We start from the raw sequence: 11,882 nt of genomic DNA, 5'->3' as shown, positions 1-11,882 counted from the left end.
AAATTAAAATCCTTCGAGATGTAGTTATGTTAGTACATCTATTAGTTAGGAAAATTTAAAAACTTAAATTTGGACATGTTTTGCAAAAGTGTTATGAAAAAGTAAAACGGCCATATCTTTTGCATACGATGTTGAAAAAAAACGCATAATATATCAAAAAAATCAGCACGAAAATGTGCATCCAATTTTGACTGTCGTAGGCCTGTTTGCAATTTTTAGAATCCTCAAATTCTGAAAGGAAAAAAAGATATGCTCAAATTTCAGTTTTTTTAAATTTTGGTTAAATCTGGTCAAACTACTTATTGAAGAAGTATTAGTGGTAATAAATAATTATTCAATAATATTATTGTTACTAAATAATTATTTCGGTACTTTGAATTTTGGTCAAATCTGGTGAAACTGTGGTCAAACTATGGTCAAACTACTTATTCAAGAAATATTAGTGTTACTAAATAATTATTGTTTTTTAGAATAATAGTTTCAAACTCAAACAGTGAAACGTGTGACTTCATGCTCAAGCTAAACTCCTGAGGGTTAATAGGATTGACATCTTAATATTGTCAGGAAAACAATAAGTGTAGACTTGGAAACGAGGGGGAATAGAACCCGGAAGTTAAGTGTGCTCAGGCTGGAGCAGTGAGAGCATGGGTGACCGGCCGGGTGATTAGAGAGTAGAGGTTAAATTGAGCTGTGATGAGGGGTGATTAGAGAGTAGAGGAGAAAAAACTTCAATTTTTTTTTTCAAAAAATACCTTTAGTCCTGGTTTGTGTTACCAACCGGGACTAAAGGTGGAGCTCCAGATAGCGGCCACGTGGAGGGCCTTTAGTCCCGGTTCGTATAAGAACCGGGACTAAAGGGGGGGCCTTTAGTGATGACCCTTTAGTCCCGATTCCAGAACCGGGAGTAAAGGCTCTCTAGAACCGGTTCGAATGGCCCTTTTTCTAGTAGTGGCATGTCAAAATGGCACATTAGATTCCCTCAAGTTGAGCTATTACTACATGAAGCGGGAGTTCAAAATTTGTTTTGCATATTTGGCGGCATTTCCAGGGCTTCCTTATAGACACCAACTGTCTGATCCAGCAATGGTATGCTCTTGGATACATTTATTCAGAACATGATGGTGAAAGATGCATCAACTACCTTCTTGGGATGTCCTTTCTTCAGATTTCAGGACATCCTATGGTTAGTTATCTAACACTGCTTCGATCATTTCTATTCGGTCATTGATGCCTTATCTATTAACTAGTTATATGATTTTTTGAATTTGATATGAAATCCAATCATATACTAAATATTTAGGGACCCCTTATTTTCTTGCAAGAGTTCACTGTACACTTTCTTAAGGAAAAAAAGTATGGGGGTATTCAGTTTCAACACTTGGTCATGTTAGAATTTGAACCAAAAACCGTTTACTCTCCATCCTGAAAACTAAAGATAAAAAAAAATATAGTATGATCTAACAAAAGAGTTTGTTCATCTTTTTACCCTTTAGCTATGACTGTTTTAAGCACATTTAATTTTGCTATATATTTTACACAGAAATATAGATAAAGCATTATCTCAAAAACTGAAGCAGAGGCAGTGCTTCAGGGATCATATTTGATACTCCCTCCATTTTTTATACAAGGCCACTATGAAAAATACATTTTGCATCTATACAAGGCCACCAACAGTAATTGAGGCAAAAGTTAATGATATTTCCTCGTACTAGCAATCTGTTTATTACTTGCATGCATGCAGTCATAATGATACTTCACTCTGTTTCCTATTTCTTCCTTGCATGCATGCGGCGTATTAATGATCCCAGTAAACGAAAAGAAAAGTTGGTTCATAAACCAAGACATTAAATTTTACCTCGGTGCCTGTAATCTGAGTTTGTGGCCTTATATATAAAAATGGAGGGAGTATATGAAGCCACATACACAGAAATGTGGAATTAGTTGTGTCATTTAGTGGTGTTAAGACATGGTTTAATCAATATGAGTTGTGAGCATATGCTTAAACCTAATTACAATCAGTTTAAAGTTCAACATGTTCATAGCAGTCAAGGTGATTAATATGCCAATATTCTACGCATTTCTATTAATAACGTAGGGATATAGATGGTATCATTGTCTAAAAATCTTAACAAATATACTACTATGGAAATAAAAATCCTCATGCATTTATGTTTTATTTACATAATTGTTAGTACTACCTCCAATCCAAAATCTAAGTTCTTTTATGTATTCATGTTTTGTTTACATAGTTCAAGCATTTTTAGGTCTGAAATATGAAACTGATATATTTATCTCACTAGATTTGTCATGAAAAGCATTGTTCCAAATGTATAATTTTCATATGAGAACATGTTTACAAAGAAAAACAGTCAAAGCACTATCTCAAAAACCGCGTCAATGTCCAAAACATTCACGTACTTCACATGACTGTAGGTACTATATTTGTATGAACATATGATTGCATATTAAGATTTAAATGATAGTTGCATAAAGATTAATCACTTGGTATTATGCGTGCCTAATCTGCCCAATGACTTTTGCCTTTATTCTACCACATGTTTTGATACTAGTTACTTTTGCAGGTTAATCAAGGTCCAGTGCATGCCAATGTTTCTCGGAAGCTTACCATGCATAATCTGGTACATGATCTTGCCTCAAAAATTATTGACGATGAATTCCTTGTTCTGGATCCTAAAGCAAATGGAGCAAGGAGTTGGAAAAGAGCTATTCATTGCCGGCATGCAGAGTTGATACAATACGAGAATCAATCCAATGTTTTCGATTGTCTGCCAAAAAAGCTTAGATCACTCCATATTAGAGATTTGCAGAAGTGGCAACTCCCCCCAAAGGCATTTTCTCGATCCAAGTACATACGTGTCTTGGACCTAGCATGTACAGCACGACAACTCACTGAAGGCCAATCTACGTCAAGCAACATTATGCTGCCACGTTCCATCAAAAACCTGAAGCTACTTAGGTACCTTGATTCCACGGGATTGCCAGTTCCTTTACTTCCTAAGTCTCTGTATACACTTCAGAATATGGAAACTCTGATTATGTCCAATTGCTCACTCGAAACCTTGCCTGACAATATCTGTAGCCTCCACAGACTTCGTTATCTGGACCTATCCGGTAATAGAAGCCTTGATAAGCTACCTACCTCATTGGGTAAGCTCTCTAAACTCTCTTTCCTCAACTTGTCTGGGTGTTCCATCCTCCAAGTGCTGCCTAAATCCATCTGTGAGCTGGCATCTTTAGAATAGCTAGATATCTCAGAGTGTTGTGTCATTCAAAACCTCGATGATAAATTTGGTAGCCTTCTACAACTCATATTCCTAAACTTATCAGGGTGTTTCATGCTCCAAGAGTTGCCTGAATCCATCTGCCAGCTGACATGTTTACAACACATAGATGTTTCAGAGTGTCGTGCCATTCGAAACTCCCTGACAAATTTGGTGCCCTTTTGAAACTCATATTCCTAAATTTGTCAGGTTGTTCCAAGATAACCAAACTACCTGACCATCTTAAACTTGAGTCTTTAGAGCATATGAACTTATCAAATTGCCACGAGCTAGAAAACCTGCCAAAAGATTTTGGCAACCTTCAAAGACTTGGGTTCTTGAGCCTTTCTGATTGCTACAAGGTTTCATTGCTGCCAGAATCATTTTGCCAACTTTTTCATTTGAAATCCTTAGATCTTTCAGACTGCCATGAGCTCAGGGAACTTCCTGAGTATTTTGGTAACCTTTTTGAGCTTGACTCTTTGAACCTAACAAGTTGTTGCAAGCTGCAAGTACTGCCCGAGTCATTGTGCAAGTTGTCTAAGCTGAGGTGTCTCAATTTGTCTTATTGTATGAGGCTTGATAAGCTCCCATCCTCGTTCGGTGACCTTAAGCTTCAATCGTTGGACATCTCTTCTACAGTATCTCTCAATGCCTTGCCGGATAGCATTACTGAAATGACAAGTCTCACTCGATTTGGGGCCACGGAAGGAACTCCAAAAGTGATTGCCAGCTTTCGCAAAATTCAAAAGCATCTTAATTTTCCAGGAATAATAGAGCATGGTGTACAAGAGATAGAAAATAAAGGATGCAGCAGTATAGTGAAACTTGCACAGTTGACTTGTTATCAGATGCATGTTTCACAGCTTCAGAATGTTAGGAATCCAGAAGACGCGGAGATAGCAAAGTTGCGTGATAAATCAGATCTGAGGCAACTAACTCTTCGCTGGGGAAACCAGGGAGGCGAGGGTAAATCTATATTGGAGAATCTCGTACCTCCCCAGACTCTTGATTCTTTTTGTCTAGGCGGATATATGAGCAAGGATTTCCCTAAATGGATGTCAGACATCTCTTCCTACCTCCCTTCTCTCACCTACCTCGGCCTTTGTGATTTAGGAACATGTGATACTCTTCCTTCATTTGGGCAGCTGCCAAATTTAAGAGGCATATCGATGGAAAACATTCCCAATGTCAGGAAAATAGGCAAGGAATTCTTTGGGCGGGGCAGAAAGTGTATAAAATTAAGATCCATACAGTTGTGGTTGATGGAGAACTTGGCTGAATTGTGGACAACAAGGTCAGGTGAAGAAAATGAAGAGTTCTTAATTCCGAATTTGCACCATTTGTCTGTATTCAACTGCCAAAATTGAAGTTTCTACCATATCCGCCAAGAAGTATGATCTTGTACTTGGAAAACATTGATGAGATTATTCCAGAAGAGGATTTGGGAAGCTTTCATCTTCTGCTCTTCCTTTTGATATGGTAATAAATAATTGCAGTTTTTCTCCAGACAATTGGGATTGACTTCATCACTTCCCCAGCCTTGAATTATTTCAAGTCAAATCCTGCAACGGCTTGAGGGCATTGCCAGAGGTCATTAGATGCTTCACCTCTCTGAAAAGCCTGACTTTGCAGTCGTTGAAGGAATTGGAGTCACTACCGAAATGGTTGGGGTCCCTTATTTCCCTGCAACGTGTAATCATCAGGGATTGTCCGAAGATAACATCTCTCCCTGAAAGCATCAAGAACCTTACTGCTCTGAAAGTGCTAGTGTTGCAGGGGTGCAAAGGCTGGGACATATTGCCGGAATGGATAGGGCAGCTCACTGCCCTACAAATTATTGAAATCATTGATTTCCCCAACCTGACATCTTTGCCTGAAAGCATGAAGGACCTTTCTTCTCTAACAGAGCTTTATATAAAGGACTGCCAATGCCTAGTTATGTTGCCAGAATGCCTAGGACAGGTCATTTCCCTGCAAAAACTTCGCATCATCAATTGTCCCAACTTGACATCTTTGCCAGAAAGCATGAAGGACCTTTCTTCTATAACAATGCTTTGTATAAAGGAGTGCCGAGGCCTAGCTACGTTGCCAGAATGCCTTGGGCAGCTCATTACCCTGCAAGATATTTCCATCATCAATTGTCCCAACCTGACAACTTTGTCTGAAAGCATGAAGGGCCTTACTTCTTTAACAGATCTGTATATAAAGAAGTGCCAAGAACTAGCTGTGCTGCCAGAAAGCCTAGGGCAGCTCATTACCCTGCAAGATATTTCCATCATCAATTGTCCCAACCTGACAACTTTGCCTGAAAGCATGAAGGGCCTTACTTCTTTAACAGATCTGTATATAAAGAAGTGCCAAGGACTAGCTGTGTTGCCAGAAAGCCTAGGGAACCTCATTACCCTGCAAAAACTTCACATCATCAATTGCCCCAAGCTGACATCTTAGCCGGAGAGGATGAAGGACCTTGCTGCTCTAAAAGAACTTTGGATAGAGGAGTGCGAAGGCCTAGATGTGTTACCTGAATGGCTTGGACAACTCACTTCCCTACAAGAACTTAACATCAACGATTGCCCCAACCTGACATCTTTACCTCAAAGCGTACAAAACATTACCGTCGTGAAGGAACTCTACATTTGGGGCTGTCCTATTCTGATCGAGAGGTGCCAAGGGGAAGATGCTGGCCTTGTTTCTCACATCCAAAAAGTCACGTTACATTATGAACCAGAAGAATGAGAGGTATGAAACTCCCTAAAGTAAATATTCGTTGCCCTTAGTTACTGACATCTTTGCCCCAACCTGACATCTTTGCCTCAAAGCATACATAAACTTACTGCCTTGAAGGAACTCTAGATTTGGGGACGCCCAAATCTTGTTCAGAAGCTCCAAGGAGAGGACGCCCTGAAGATTTCTCACATCCCAGCAGTTATAGTGAATGGTGGTACGGAAATTCCTCCATTTTTCTTAGTTCCCTATATGGTTCTATTTGCGCATGATTCTGCAATATTTGTTATTATCTCGTAATTTATAGGTGCATAGATATTTCACTTGTGTTTGGTGAGTATGTCATTTGCATGCTCTATATATTGGCTTTTATGAGTTCTCTGATAAGTACATTTTAGACTGTCATTCAGATCAAACATTAAATCTTTCTATACGTGTTTATAGCTAGTTATCCCAAGTTTGATCCTTTCTTTTTTGTGCACAAGGATTGCCATAAGTTAATTGCATTGTTGCTGAGCCGAGTTTGCCACAAAACTCTGCCAGTTCTGGACTATTCATTCAGAAGGGTAACAGGGTAACAATTCTTTGTCTTATGCAGAGCGGTGGTCAACTTCTCAGCAAGCAGGAGAGGAATAAGGTGGAAGTATGGAATTGATGGCCGCAACGTGGAGAGCGAAAGGAAACAAACAACCAAAGGTCAGAAGGAGAAATCTGTAGTTTTTTTTGTCATCATGATGATTATGTGTGGTTCATCAGTAGTTTTCATGGTGTGAGTTAAGCCTGACGGTTGTGTATTCCAGGCGATTAGAACTCTTGTGCATGTGAAGGTTGAGTCCCCATGCATTCTTTTTCTTTTATCTGGAAGACTGTGTCGCTATTGTGGCCGAGATCTTCTTGCCAATGCCACGGGATAGATTGATAGGATCCAGAGTCAGTCAGTTGCAAAAAAAAAGGTGTGAGGTTTCTGCCACAACCAGCACATTTTTTTTAGAAAAGGAGGAAGACCCCCGGCCTCTGTATCTGGGCGATGCATGCAACTACTTTATTAACTATTCTCAAAAGACCTTACAAAGGAATACAACAGTAAGTCTGAAGCCACCATTTAGGCAACATCTGTCGCTACTCCTATTCATTTGATGAAGGGATGCTGATAGTCCGGGCCTAATACCAAACAGATCTCGCAGCCAGGCCTAACATCTAAGACCTGATGCCCCAACCAAGCCACTTGCTGGGTATGGGGCACACACCGGTCCGGCGCGCTCTCAGAGGCCGCCACCGCCAACTGCCACCACTCCATCTTCAGAGCCGTACTGACGCATCAACCTTGCCCGGTCTAGCTGCCGTCGACGTCACCACGACACCAGACAATGCCACCATCCTGCGCTCGTCCATCGACACACGCCCAGCAGCGAGACCCCGCTGCTCCTGACGCAAAAAAACGTTGCTGCCGCCAGATCCGAAAAGGATTGAAGGTTTTCACCCGGCCGGGGACTGGGGTGGGTAGATTGGGCCCTCAGCTGTGCCTTCATGAAGGAAAGCGGCGCCCATGGGCGTCGCCGCCGCCGGGCCGGCCAGACTAGGCAAGGTTTCCCCCGGACCCACAGTACACCACCTGGGCTCACCACCACCGGAGCCAGCAGCCGCAAACCACCGGGATGACGACAGAGACAACATGAGAAAGGGAACCTCCAGATCTGACGCAACGGAGAACCGCGCCATGACCGAACTCCACCAGCGATCCGCCACCCGCTCGGCCGAGTACGTTGGCCAGCGTCGCCTGCAGACGTCGCCAGCCCCCGGACGACGACGCCTCGCCGATAGGGCCGCCGCCCAAGGATCCGCAGGGCACCAATTCGATACTCCGGCCCGCAGGCGGACGGGATCGATCCGGGCGCCGAGATCCCCGCCGCCACCTTCGCCGGCGCCCGTCTCCAGCGGCGGCGAGGGACGGAAGAGGGATGAGGGGAGGCGGGCGGCGAAAGATCGGATCGCCCCCTCGTACGTCCTCCCCTTTAAATGGGGAAGAATTTCACTTCCCCGGCCTCATGCATATGGCCATTTTAGTATGAGTACCAAGATAAACATGGTCCACAGATTTTTTTTTTAAAATGAGTATTAAGATATTTTTTGATGAGTGGTTCCACCACACACCAAATTTGATCCTCAATAAATGGGGGAAAACCCCTGTGCATCACCTGTCAATTCTAGGAATTGAACTTGGGTCGTTAGGCTGCACAACCGCATGCCCAACCACTGAGCCAAAGCTCTCTTTGCAGCACATGGCAGTAATATACTGAATGATGGTGATGCGGCAGCGGGCGTCGAGATCCATTGCCATGAGATCCTGTTCACCTGTAAGTAATTTTCTCCTCCACTGCCCTCTCGCCGATTCAGTAATTTGCTCAATTTTGTTTGCCGCAACGAATTCTGAGCATATTTCACGGTTCTGGAATTCGCTCTCTTCATCAGTGGCGTATTCTTTTTTTATTGCTTTTCTGTAGGTTGATCAGCATGCAGGTCTGATCCAGTGGCAGCAACTACAGTGGAGGAGGCACGAACAGGCCCACATCTTTCCGAAAATCCTGTCATGTTTGCTAACTTCCAGATGTAAGTATGCAGAAAGTTTTATAGAAATACAACAGTTTAGGATTGGAAGTTTGATAGCAACTGATTACTTGACGTCCAGCTTCAACTGCACCCGCATTGCCAGGTTTTCTTTTTTCATATTTGGAGATAGGGGATGTGGTTGAGATGGTAATAGCAGAGCATGGAGAGGAAAGTTAAGTTTCTGCTGGGATTAGCACCTGCAAAGTAAAGTTGTGATGAGGAAAGAAGGTGCCTTGCAGGAGAAAGTTTCAGAGCATCCACGCTGATCTTTGAAAATTGTAAGTATCAAACGAACATGATCACCACATTCATTAAGTTCATGCGAGCACTGAATTAATTGTGATGATCTGGAAGAAATTCCGAGCAGTTTTGTCGAAGGTATTCATTCCATTTATTAGTTATACAAACCTGATCTCTCTTCCTCGAGCCGCGTGCAATCTAATTTACTGAGCTTTGTTAGGTGATAAATAGTTTGTGTTGTTCTAGCGAATTTTGAATTGTGTTCTGACTCCTAAACTTCATCTTAACTACTCTGACTTCAGAAGCTAACATGGATGCTCTCTTTCTTTGGCAGCACAGCTGAGGGTGAGCAACAGAAGGAGCCGGAGGCACGGATTTCAACGTGGGAAGATCGAATGGACCACTGCCCTTGAAAAGCAGGTTGGTCGCAGGACTGAACTGCCAACTGTTGCATGTATAGAAACTTACTTACTTAACACTCATCGGTACTACTACCGTCCATGCATTTGCAGGATAGAAACTGCCCGCTTCTCTGTATATGTGTTTTGTATGGAGAGTAAGTGAAACCGTCGACACATTCTCATCAAGAGCTTATAACCCATCAACGCTGCTACAACATTCTCTGCACTTGTCCAGGTCGGTAACCCCCTTTCTCTCTTCCACTCATATTTCGGTACAACTCAAGCTTACATTTCCAAGCTTTCTTGTTATCTTAGGTGGAACCGCAAAACTGTTGGTCTGGTCGGCTAGGACAAGGGTCGGATTGAGTCGAGAACTCGAGATGAGAGTTGAAGGCGAAGGTCAAAGATCTCCGTCACGCGTCAGATGCAACAAGAAAAGGATGAGGATGCACAACATGAAACACTATGGAAACAGTATGAGAAGGATGACGTTATCGCTCTAAACCCTGGTCACGACACTTGGACTACAACGGTATACAGCCTTGTACATATGTGCGATTCTGCCAAGAATCGAACCTATTATTATTGACTGTATTCCACCCGCCGCCAAATAAATTAGCCAGACGAGGCAGCTGGACTGGGATTTGGAATCCGGAGTGTGCTACGCCGGAGTTCTGATGTCTCCTCTATTGTATGTCGAGTGTATGTCAGCTAAGGTGCACCATTGTAGTGTCCTGTACGTCATGACTAGGGCTGGACGTAACGAGCGGGCTTTTCGGCCCGCTCGTGGCTCGCTCGGTCTTGGCCTGCTCGGTCCTGGCCCGCTAGAGAAAAGGGTCGGTCCGGTCTGCCAAATACGGCCCGAAAATTTGTCGGTCCGGGCCGGTCTTTAACCGGTCCGACCGAGAGGACCGAGGAAAAAAATGGCAGCGCCGCTGCTGTTCGTCGTCATCGCGGCCAACGGCAGACCCCGGGTGAACCACCATGTCCCCAAGTTTCCCCACTCCTTCCTCTCCTCGCCATGCGCCATAGCCTCTCGCCGCCGGTCGCCGTCACTGTCGTGCGTGCACCACGGACGATCTCGCGTTCTCGACCCTTGCCATGGCAGCCGTTTCAGCACAGCACGCATGCAGGCCATCAACTGGGGGAAAAAGCTCGATCGGCCGTGATTTTCGCGTCCAACAAATCAGGTAAGTATTTTTTGGAAGGCGCAAATCGTGGGAGAAACGCTTTGCCTATAATCACGTGCCTTGATCCTGCGCTGCCGTTTTCCTTTTGGTGAAGCGTATGTTCAGGTCTACCCGTTGCTCTCTCTGTAAACCTTGCCTAGTTGTGTGCGTCTTTATCGCATGTACAGGATTAGTGGAGGTTAGCTCGGGAGTTTGTGTTGGGTTAGTGGCGGCACCTACATGTATATATCTTGTATAAATGTGCACCTCCATAACTGAATATGACTGTATTCAGTACTGTTCGTGTGTTAATTTTCTGCACTTTTATTCAGTCGAACAAGAAATACGAAAGTACGAGAGAAACAAGGCTTGATCCGCAAATCGCGGCGCCATTTGACATTTAACTTCACGTCAGGTTTGATCCTCTAATTATGGCAACGCCCGCAGACAGAAAATCGTGGGCTCATGCGCGTCCCACATTAGTTGCATGCAACGAAAAGAACTTCTAAGGAATGTTCATGGTACATCGCTCACCTCGCCGCCAAATGCCGGCTCGGACCGGGACCGGACCGGCTCGGACCGTGTCCACCCTGAGTCATGACTTGGGCCTAGCTACAATGGGTGGTCATTGGGTTTTCCCTGGTTTGAGTTAATTCCAGGCGATTGGAATTCTGTCTATGGCCAGCTGGAGTCCCAAGTATTCTTCTTATTTTACCTGAAAGACTATTGCTCTTGTGGCGATCCTCTTGCCAATGCAATGGGATAGTTTGATAGGATTCAGACTCGGAGGTTATGGTGCAGCCATACTGCATGGTGGTTAGGTTTTCAATGTGTTGTGATCCACCACAATGTATGGTGCAGCCATACTGAATGGGCAGCAGGGGTCGAGATCCGTCACAACGAGCTCCAGTTCGTTCACCTATAAGTAATACCGTAATCCACAGTCCCCTTGCCAATTCAGTAATTTGCTCATTCATGTTTTCCACCGTGGATTCCGTGTACACCGCACAGTTCGGAAACTTGCTCTGTTCATTGCTGGCTTGTTCGGTATTTTTCTTCTATTGCTTACAGAAGTATAACCTCCACATGTGAGGCGGCAGAGAGTTCTTAAAAATGAACGAGTATAATTTAGGATTGAAGGCTTGATAGTAACTGATAGCTTCAGTTGCATTAGCATTGCCGGGCATGTTTCTTCATGTTTGACAAGAGAGGATGCGCTTGAGGAATGAAGAGGGTAATAGCAAAGAAAGGAGAGGAAAGTTAACTTTCTGCTGGCAGTAGCACCTGAGAAGTTCAAAGTGGTGACGAGTCTTGAGAAAGAAAGTTTCAGAGCTAGAAGAAGATTGTTTTATAGCATCCACGCTGGTTTCTAAAAAGTGTAAGTATCAATCGAACTTTTTTTTTTGCGGGGAAAGTAGCAATTGAACTTGACTGGATATGTTCTGAAAAGGAGAAGT

The 11,882-nt window shown here is 43.5% G+C and overlaps 1 pseudogene; it reads left to right on the top strand.

Annotated features, from left to right (window-relative positions):
- LOC123080585 (disease resistance protein RGA2-like) overlaps positions 1-9,971 on the top strand; it is a 16,038-nt pseudogene extending 6,067 nt beyond the window's left edge.
- The last annotated feature ends 1,911 nt before the right edge of the window (positions 9,972-11,882 follow it).

The sequence above is a fragment of the Triticum aestivum genome, chromosome 3D (assembly GCF_018294505.1).
Source record: "Triticum aestivum cultivar Chinese Spring chromosome 3D, IWGSC CS RefSeq v2.1, whole genome shotgun sequence".
Taxonomy (NCBI): Eukaryota; Viridiplantae; Streptophyta; class Magnoliopsida; order Poales; family Poaceae; genus Triticum; species Triticum aestivum.
Note: the sequence above shows the minus strand (reverse complement) of the source record. Positions and strands in the feature narration are given on the sequence as shown.